Source organism: Jaculus jaculus, chromosome 14 (assembly GCF_020740685.1).
Source record: "Jaculus jaculus isolate mJacJac1 chromosome 14, mJacJac1.mat.Y.cur, whole genome shotgun sequence".
Classification (NCBI taxonomy): Eukaryota; Metazoa; Chordata; class Mammalia; order Rodentia; family Dipodidae; genus Jaculus; species Jaculus jaculus.
Genome location: NC_059115.1, coordinates 27,372,057 through 27,383,085, shown reverse-complemented (window position 1 = coordinate 27,383,085; position 11,029 = coordinate 27,372,057). Strand labels below are relative to the sequence as shown.

The following is an 11,029-nucleotide window of genomic DNA, read 5'->3' as shown; positions in this document are numbered from 1 at the left end:
GCTCTGGTTTCCAAATAGAAATAGATCACAAGACCCTATTGCTGAAGATTCCACATGCTTTGACTGCAAGGTTACCAAGAAATCAAGCTGGAACTGAGCTGAAACCCCCTTCCCTGTAGATCAGCTGACAGAAAGCTGGAAAATGATGGACTGCATGCAGCCCTATGGAAGAGAGAAGTCATTATCGGCAGAGGAAACAAATATACTTCAATCTTTATGTTTTACAAGCCAGGTGAAATGACTAAACAAGTGCAATAGTGGCATATCTCTTGTAGGGGAAAGTAACTGCTCTCTTTTTGAACTGGGAAGGAAATATATGCCTGGTACTGAAAACCTTATCAAAAGCCTTTGGTGTGGAAGATCATGAGCCCAATAGTGTGGCATCTGCTCTTGTCTGGCTAAGCACATGGATTCTGCTCACTAAACACATGTATTATGCTCACAAAAATTTCCTGTAAGTACTTTCCTTAATGTTAATACACAAATATTAATACTACTCTCATTTTTGTCTAGAGAAGCTTCACTTTTCAGGTGGCAGTGTCCATTTGGATGACCCAAAAGGCAGCATAGGATGGAGAGGAATTAACAGACAGTATTTAGCAGTGAAATTACTCTATCACATCTTCCAAGGCTCAGGGTCCATTGCCAAAGAGGAGGGAGAAAGAATGTAAGAGCCAAAGGAAGGGTAGGACTGCTTACAGTGTAATCATTCACACACAAATTGACCTTATTATCCATGACCTCACTGTTCCGCATAAGACCCTAATAATAGGGGGAAAAAAAGATGATGACATCAAAAAAAAGTGACACAAATAGAGAAAGGGAAGTGATATGATGGAGAATGGATTTGTGAAGGGGAAGGTGGGGAATGGGAGAGAATTATCATGGTTTATTATCTGTACTTATGGAAGTTGTCAATAAAAACGTTAAAGAAAAATGAACTAGCAACTCCGACCCTTCCAACAGAAGAAAACTTGGACTATGAGTATGTTTGAACAGTGTTGGGACTGATAAGAGCACTATCAATTTTAAACTTTTAAAGTTATACTAGCTACATTGCATTCCATATCACAAATGGTTTTCTATCAGTTTATAGGAGCTGAGAATGAAATGCCATGGTTTGAAACAAGTGGCCCCCATAGACTCTTTTGGTTTTACTGTTTAGTTGGAAATTTGGAGCAACAATGCCCAGTGTGGTGGTGCATGCCTTTAATCCCAGCAGTAAGCCAATGAGTTTAAGACCATCCTTAGAGTACAAAGTGAAATCCATGTCATCCTGGGCTAGAGTGAGACCCAACCTTGAAAAAAAAAGGAAGAAAAAGAAATATTTGGAAGGTAAAGCCTTGCTGGTGGAGGTATGCTCCTGGGGGCAGACTTAGGATGCCAGTTCTCTTTCGCTAGAGTTAGGCCTACTGTCTTGCGGCTGTTGTTCACCTGATGTTGGCAAAGAGGTGATGTCATGAGTCTATTCTACCATCTTTCCCCTGCCATCATTTAGGTCTTCCTTGAGACCATAAGCCAAAATAAATATTTTCCTCCCATAAGCTACTTTTGGTTATGTGTTTTGTCCAAGAAATGCACTTCTAGGTAATGAAAGATTTATGTTCTTTGGGGATTTTGTTTGGTTGGTTTGTTAATTGTTTGGGTTTCTCTAATTTCTAAGAGAGCTTTGTTAGGGCCCTGGAGAGGACAGAGTAGGACCTGAGGAGAAAAATGACCCATCACACTCCACCACAGCCCCAGTTGATGCAACAGAGAAATTATGGAAATGAGCAAGAGTGCTTATTTCTCAGTAAACCTGATATCAGCACAAAGATGAAGGATATAGACCCTAAGGACACTCAACAGCTTCCAAACCAGAGATCCAGAGGCTTATAAATACCCATCACTGAATTAGACTTAAAATAAACCCAACATGGCTCAGAGAATTTTGTAGAATTGCATGTGGAAATATTGTTAGAGCCATAAGGTGGGATATTATGCACAGAGACATTGCCTTTTCCTCAAAGCTGATGGCTGCCCCCACAATGCATGATCCATAATCCTCATGGGTATGACCTGCATCCCCAAGGAGGAGAGTTCCACTGGAAAAGGGGCAGGGATGATGGAAAATAAGGTACCAAAATATGCTGTTTACATACTAAGTATTTTCATAACTAATAAAAATAATGGAAGGTATCCCCCAACTCCTTCTGGGATGGCAGCAACTGATAGTTCTCCTTGGACAACAAATTAATAAATAAATATCTAAAATTCAATTACTACAATAATCCAGTGAGTATGACCAATAGTCTCAGCCAGTAGTGGACCTTGTGAGGCACACCCAAGCATGAAGGCAACATATAGACACAGAGGCAATATTAGCATGACTGCTATGGGGGTAACCAAGTGCTCTCTTACTCAATTTTAGGCCCACTCAAAAAGGTTGGTCACCTAATTAAAAGTCTATGGCTTCTTTTGTCAATTAGTGATAACTACTGGGGAGACTCAAATCTCATTAATGTGCAGAAAATTAGGAACTGTTGACTGAGTGCTTATTACTAAATGAAACATCTCTATCATATCCTTCAAGGCTCAGGAAACACTGAAGATGATTGGGTGGAAAGAATGTAGGAGACAGGATGGGAAAAATGCTTTGAAATGCTGTGTTCTGGACGTGAAGTGGCCATCGCATTTGTAACCTCTCAGAGACTGTTATTAGATGCACAATACATGCATCATATTGGGCTCAGTAACATACCACTATGGATGATAAAAGAATGTAAATCAGAAACTTTTTAAAGAAGACATCAAAATATAAGAGAGACTAATTTGAAAGCAAAAGGACTTACGTGGAAAAGGGCAGAGGAGGAGATGAGAAGGAAGAACAAAAGACTATAGTGGGTGTTATCAAAATACATTATGCATGAAAATTATTAATAGAAAGTTAAAATAATCTGGTTAATAAAATGTTAAAATATAAAATAATATTCTAAACATTTAAACATTCATTGAATACTGGTACCATGCTATGTCCTATAAATCTACTGGCAAACAATGCTAATGCATTATTTCGTGTCTCTTTACAGAATAACCAAATAACAGGTATGTCACCTTGTGGTGGTTGGAATGTAAATGTTCACAAAGCTAAAATGTTTTTGGTTGAGCTTCCTGTCTGATGCACTGGTAGTGGACCATTTCAGGTAACAACCTTGTTGTTGGAAGTACATGGTTGGGGGCAGACCTTGGGGTTGAGGAGTCCAGCCTTATTATGTGTTCCATCAGCTAATGCTTGTTATTCTATCTGTGCTGGGGAGGAAAGATTAAGTCAGTCATCTTCCTCTGCCATAATGAAACTTCTTCCAAAACTGTAAGCCTGAAATGAACTCTTTCCTCCATAAGCTGCTATTGGTTGGGTGTTTTGTACCTGCAACAAAAATCAAGCTGCAGCACACCTTTAGCTATAAACAGGAATCATATCATAAAATGGGGCTGGAGAGATGGCTTAGAAGTTAAGAAGTTAAGAAGTTAAGTTTGCCTGAAAAGCCAAAGGACCTTGGTTTGATTCCCCAGGACCCACGTAAGGCAAATGCATATGTTGGCACATGCATCTGGAGTTAGTTATTAGTAGCTGTAGGCCCTGGCATGTCAATTCTCCCACTTCGTTGAGCCTTGAGAGGTCTGGGCTTGAGGCCTAGTGGAACTTCCTGAACCTAGCTAAAGTGTGGCCACCTGTCTCTGGCCAACCATGACTCAGCAGGGTGCCAGATTGCCTCTGGCCTGGTACTTCTGCAAAAAAGTTAGAGGTCCCATGCACACTTAGAACCAATCATTTCAAAAGTTGTGATATGCTATTGGTCCTTACACCTCATCCTTTCCTGAGATCCTCTCCTTCATTCTCAACATTATATAGGCAACAACCTGTAACAATAAAGTGAAATCCTGCTTCAACAAGTCTCCTGACTCAGTGTGATTTTTCTCCGGTGACTAGGAGAGGTTCTGAATTGTCGACACTCACCATCCCGCTTAGCCCCAGGAAGAGACTGGCAGGACCAGCTCTCTTACAGTCCTACCTGCCGGTGAGCAGACTGGCACCCAAAGTGGGGCATCTCTCTGATGGAAGAATGCTGACGGACCAATTGGTCAGTGGGTGAGTGTACCTTCATAAATTATGGGGCAGTCCTCATCCAACCCAAATCCCTCGTGTTCACCTGAGCCCTTGTATCCATCCCTAGACCCTTTTGGAAGTGCTCCTTGGCCCTCTAAGGATCCTACATCCCTAGATCCCCCTACAAATCCTTTTCAGACAAGTCCTTTTCATACCCCCTCAGCACCTCTGTCCTACTATGGGGATGGTACCCCCCAGAGGAGAAACAACCAACCTCTTCTCTGTCAATGTTAAGCTCAGGGGTAATTGCCCCACTACTTGGTACCCCTGGGAGGCTCATGATCTAAAGGACCTTAAAAAGGCTGTGTCAGATGATGGACCTAATTCCCCCTGGGTAGAGACCATCCTCCAGGGTTTGGCTCATCATCAGTGTACCACCCAAGATTGGAAAAACCTTGCTAAAGCCATTCTTTCGGCTCCCCCTGTACATAAAGTGGTGTGCCTTCTTTCAGGATGAGTTCTGTACTCAGGCCGAGTGGAATCAGACCACTCATTCCGCAATCCCAATCACCTTTGGCATGCTCTCGGGCACTGCTGATGCATTTTCCATGGACCTCCAGCAAGCTGCCATCCCTCATCCATACTGAGATCAGGTGCGGGCTTTGGGAATGGCTGCATGGAGGAAACTGGAGGAAGGTCCATCTGAGCCCCTCATCACAGGAATCATGCAAAGAGCTAGTGAAGACTTGGCTACCTTCATAGAGAGGGTTGAAGAAAGTCTACAAAGTAAGTTTCCCCCTGGCCCCCTGTGAGACCAGTTCATTAAAGTGCTGGTCTGGGAAGGCATGACCATAAGTTGGCCTGCCCTGGGCTAAAAGATCACTGTATGAGTAAATGGATTATAGCCACCAAAGACTTGGGATCCAGCTCCCATCAAGGCAAGGGCCATGGTGCCAGCCTTACAGAGCACCCACTGTGAGGATATGGCCGCCCAGTCTGTGCCCTCCAACAGACCTCAGGGGGAAAGGGGATATCTTGTTTTGGGTGCAGCAAAGAGAGTCACTTTAAAAGGGAGTGCCCCAATTGGGCAAAAAATACCCCAATAGTCCCTGTGGCCCCTAACGTGCCTCGTGCCCCTTGCCCCAGGTGCAAGAAGGGGTTCCACTGGGCCAAGGATTGCAAATACAAGTTCAGCCTTCAGGGTGAGCCTTTAAACTCCCCCAGGGGCTATCCCCAGCCCTGTTAAATAAGGGGAAGAAGATGGTTAGGACACACTGGACTGATTCCGGGTCTAAGGCCAAAAATGATCCTGACAGTTGGTGGAAAAACTTTCAAGTTCCTCATTGACAGTGGGGCTGACTGCACTGTAATTAGAAAGGAGGAAGTCCCTCTTTCATGGCAGTTAGTCCCTGGTCCGCCTTTACTTGGTGTGGGCGGACAGTTAACATCCTGGGAAATGGCTAACTGGCAGCCCTGGACTGATCCTGATGGTAACTGTGGGGACGTGCGCCCTCTGGTGGTGACTGGCCTGGCAGCCCTAGACTGATCCTGATGGTAACTGTGGGGACGTGCGCCCTCTGGTGGTGTCTGGCCTAATGACCAACCTCCTAGGTCAGGATATACTTGGAGAAGCAGAGGCTTATATCACCACTGATCACCAGGGCTTCTATGAGGGGATACTAGACCAGGAAGAATATGAACAATAGTTTGAACAAGGACGGGCCAGCTTCCCTAACCACAGAAATGACCCTCATTTTGAAAAGAATAGACAAAAACACTCTAGGGTCAACCCCCAATTCTAAGGGCCACTGCTCACCCCCTAGTGCCAAAAATTCATTGGGTACCTGGGGACCCTGTGTGGGTTGAGCAGTGGCCTATACATACCCCTAAACTCCAACATCTTCATATGTTAGTTAAACAACAGCTAGCTTTGTGACATATATGGCCTTCAATAAGTCTTTAGAATTCCCCTGTTTTTGTTATAAAAAAGCCTAATGACTCTTGGAGACTTTTACATGATTTAAGAAAAATAAATGAGAGGATGATACCTTTTGGGACCCCCCCCTGAGAGGACTCCCTTGGATTCCAACCATCCCCAACACTTATAATCTAACTATTATTGATATTAAAGATTGTTTATTTTCTATCCCATTACATCCAGATGATGTTGAAAAATTTGCATTTTTCATACCCTCAACTAATTTTTATGGGCCAGACTTGAGGTTTGAATGGACTGTCCTACCCCAAGGCATAGTCAATAGCCCCCCTATCTGTCAGTACTATATGTTATATATATTTTCTTCTTTGATTGGTCATTCTGATATTCTATTCTATATTTATATGGATGATATAATCTTAGGTTGTTCCAACCCATCTGATCTCCAAGACCTTACTGCCAAATGCCTTGCCATTTTACAGGTCAATGGCTATAAGGTAGCCCCTGAAAAGTTTCAGACTGTCCCTCCCTTTAAGAATTTGGGCTCTGTACTATCCCTTGATACTGTTTCTCCTGTCAAACCCCAACTTCATATTCAGGATTCTTATACTCAGCCCCAGCTCCAAAAAGTATTGGATGAGGCCTTGGATACCCATAATGACTGACGAGCTGTCCCCTTTGTTTGACCTCCTAAAGGATCTTAACTTCTCCTCTCAGGTAATTTGTCCCCTTGTCATCAACAAATTTTTCATAAGGTACAACAGGCTATAAATGCTGTGGCCCTAAAGAGGTTCAATCCTGATTTAGCCATATCCCTCTACATTTTCTCTGGGGAAATATTCTGCACCATACTATTGGCCCAGGAAGGTAAGCCAATCCAATGGGTTCACCTCTCAATCAGTGGGGTCCCCAGAGTTTATTCTATAACCAACCAGGTTGCTGATTGAGTTATCAAGGGCAGAGACACCTCTGTCCAGTTCTTTGGCATAGAACCTCATCTTATTATCACTCCCTTTAAGATAACAGATTTCACCTGGCTTCAGAGAAATAATAACAGAGTTGCTACAGCTCTCAATGGGTTTCTAGGTAAAATTGATTGCCATTATAGCTCCCACAAATGGATGAGTTCTTTCTCCAGGTTAGAATGGAAGCCCCCCAGGCCTTTTCTGTCTCAACCTAACCCCAACTTTCTTACCATGTTTACTGATGGAGGGTGCCTGGGGGCTTCCCTAGTTGTTTACCCTCCCTTTAAACAGGAAAAACAGCCTATGCCCATAAAGTCAGAGTCCCATGAGGTTGAGTGGTCAGCACAATTCAAAGAATGATTTGCTGTCATTATAGCTTTGGACACTATTCAAGAGCCATTTAACTTGTTTTCTGACAGCCTTTATACTGTTAATTTATTACCCAACCTGGTTGAGGCCCATATTAGACTGGACTCCAACCCTATATCTCCTCTGATGATTCAAGCTTGTTCCCTACTCAAACAAAGAACTAACCCCATTTTTCTTCAACATCTCAGGGGTCATCAAAATTTACCAGGATTTCTTTCTTGAGGAAACTACTTGGCTAATAAAATGGCTTCTATGCCTCACTGTAATACTATTACAGAATCAACATGCTTCCACTTATTGACCCATGTCAACTGGAGAGGTGTCAAGCACAGGTTTCCACAGGTACTAGTCAAGGACCTTTAAAAAATTGTCCAGACTTGTAAGTCTTGTCAGCCTTTCCTCCAAGTACCCCCCATTCAAACTACAGGAAGCAATCCTTGAGGGCTCTGCCCTAATCATCTTTGGCAAATTGATGTCACACACTATTCTCCATTTGGAAATCTTAAATATATTTTTCTTTTAGTCGATACCTTTTCCCGCACCTGCTGGGCATCAGCACATGTCAGGGAAAAAACTAAGCATGCTATTAGCTATATGCTTCAATGCATTTCCACCCTTGGACTACATGACCAAATTAAAACAGATAATGGCCCCTGCTTCATAAGCAAGGCCTTTGTAGATTTTCTCCAGACCTGGAAAATCTCACATTCCACAAACATCCAATACAACCCCCAGAGCCAGGCTATCATTGAAAGATATAATCAGACTCTCAAGTCTCAATTACAAAATCAAAAGGGGGAATCCTTACCCCCACAGTACCAACTAAAAAAGGCATTATTTACCCTAAATATTTTAAATTTTTCTAAAGAAGATAAACAATTATCCCCTTTTCAAAAACATTGGCCCTCATCCATTACCTACAGTTCTATCTTGGTAAGATGGAGGGACCCATTGACTGGGGCCTGTAGAAGACCTGACATGCTCCTCCCAGCAGGCAGAGGGTTTGGATGTATCTTCCCTCAAGATGAAAAAAGACCCATTTGGGTACCAGTGAGAGACCTAAAATATTTATCCCAACAAGAGGACACTGACAATCATTTCTCCAGGGAGTGTCCCACTCCTGAGGACTGTTCCTAAAATGGTCTTCACTCTGCTAAACCAAATAATTCCCACCCTTATGGAGGATTGCTGGCTTTGCCTCTGATCTGGGCCTCCCTGGCTGCTTTCAGTAATCACCAATGATACAACTACAGTTGCCCATAAGATCCTAAAAATTTGCTCAGCCACCTTCCCCATCCCCATCCAGCTTTTCCCAATGTCTCCTTCTGGAACTTGTATTTGGGCCCCACCTTCCCATAATAATTCCAGTATAGATGTGGGATACATTCGTTTTTCATTCTGTACTTTCAACACAACTGAGCCCAGTGCTCAACGCTGCCCACTTTCTGGCTGTCCTCATATAGCATTCCTCCTCTGCCCTCCATCTGACCAATGATGGGTAAGATCTCAGACAGGGTGGTACAACCTAAGACAGGCCATGGATTCTCAATGAGCTGGATACATGGTACCGAGTGACGGATAAGATCCCCAGAGGGGGACAACCTAAGACAGGGGCCATGTTTTCCACTGTACTTACAAAAACAAAAGGGGAGCCATATCTGGACTAGCAGTGGATGCTTGTTGAGCATGGGTTGTGGAAGCCATAGCCACACTTCCTAGGTGGCTTCCCCGGCCAGCCGGGCCCCTCAGATGCAAGCTGCACCCAGGCCAGCCCCTGCAACCCAGCTGCCAGCAGCAGCACCCCCATCTGCCATTGCTTCACCTACTGTTGCACCTCGGCAGCCAGGTCTGATGGCCCAGATGGCAACCACTGCAGCCAGTGTGGCGGTCGGCTCTGCGGTGGGCCACACCCTGGGTCACGCCCTTCAGTGGCGTTGGGAATGCTGAGCCTGCAAAGCCTGATATCACTTACCAGGAGCTTCAGGGTGCCAGGCTAGCAGAGCAGCAGCCTTCCTGTTTTGAGATCAAGCAGCTCCTGGGATGTGCCCAGAACCAGGCTGATGTTAAGCTCTGTGAAGGTTTCAAAGAGGTGCTAAAACAGTGCAGAATAGCAAATGAATTAATCTAAGAAGTTATTCAGCCTGAAGAATTGGAAAATCTGCTCTGATGACCAAGTTGCTTTAGCATAAAAATGCAATTATAGTGAATGTGTAAAACTCTAAATTAAAGTCTATTAACAGATCAATTGCTTCAGAGTGACCATTGGAAAGTGTCCTGATGGTACAGAAGCTCTTTGAGATTTATAGGATGGGCTGGTAAAGTGTTGTGTGGCCTCTAGAACAAGCTGTGATGTTTGTGAGTTAATTGGAATAAAGTGATTTTGTTCCCCCCCCAGAAAAAAACAAAAGGGGGAGATGTTGGGCCTTGAGAGGCCCGGACGTGAGGCCTCGTGGAACTTCCTGAGTCTAGCTAAAGTGTGTCAACCTGTCTCTGGCCAGCCATGACTCAGCAGGGCGCCAAATTGCCTCTGGCTTGCTACTTCTGCAAAAAATGGTAGAGTTTCCATGTGCACTTAGAACCAATCATTTCAAAAGATGTGATATGCTATTGGTCCTTACACCTCATCCTTTCCTGAGATCCTCGCCTTCATTCTCAACATTATATTGACAACCACCTGTAACAATAAAGTGAGATCGTGCTTCAACAAGTCTCCCAATTCAGTGTGGTTTTTCTCCAGTGACTAAGAGAAGGTCTGAGTCGTCGACACGCACCATCCCGCTCAGCCCCAGGAAGAGACCAGCAGGACCTGCTCTCCTACAGCCCTACCTGCCGGTGAGCCTGGCACCTCTTTCTGTCTCTCTCTCTGCCTCTCTCATAAATAAATAAATAAATAAATAAATAAATAAGTAAATAAATATTGCTATTGATAAACTCAGTATTAATTGATGATAATTAATATAGAGAGTTTGGAAATTGGCTCTATAATTTCCTTATCTTATACCTGAAATAGCCCAGTATATGCCAGCTAGTATACAGAGGTCCAAAGTGATGATTCTCTTTAGTTTGAGATCATTCTACAAAACCACTCATATGCGAGTCATCCACTGCCAACATTCCATGGTGCAAGAGAAGTGCTTAGGTCTTAAAGGGACCATCTGGCTAACATTTCTCAACTCACATAAAGAGTAGACTTGTTTCAGGTATTCAGTTGTAGCTGTTCATCAAGTTCAGGGATATAATAACTGTATACTAGTGAAAACTAAGCTTCCAGGTCATCTACTGAAGTTCTGTGAAGGATACTAGCAATGAATTCACATGGTCCTGTATTTTCAAAAGTAATGTATCTTCACTATTTCACTATTTTTGAAATTCTAAATTTCCCCATGCTGATGACATTGATGTGATCATAGGTGCTTTGAGATTCAACTGTAACTAAGATAAAGTAGGTTTTCATTTAAATTTGATTATAATATGTCTTGTTTATAAAATTTTCAATTGGTTCCAAGATTAATTAGTCATTTCAGTGTAAGAATATCAAAAAGTCATCCTAATTTTTTGATAAATTAAATGATAGGATGAAGAATCTATTCTCATGAAAATATACTCAAATAGATGCTCAAAATGTGGGGCACAGGGTTGCTGTCACAAATAATGATGCTTGCTTCCAGACCA

General features: G+C 43.1%; 1 pseudogene; it reads left to right on the top strand.

Moving 5' to 3' along the window:
* Positions 1-9,043: 9,043 nt before the first annotated feature.
* On the top strand, positions 9,044-9,485 carry LOC101609630 (annotated as a pseudogene).
* The last annotated feature ends 1,544 nt before the right edge of the window (positions 9,486-11,029 follow it).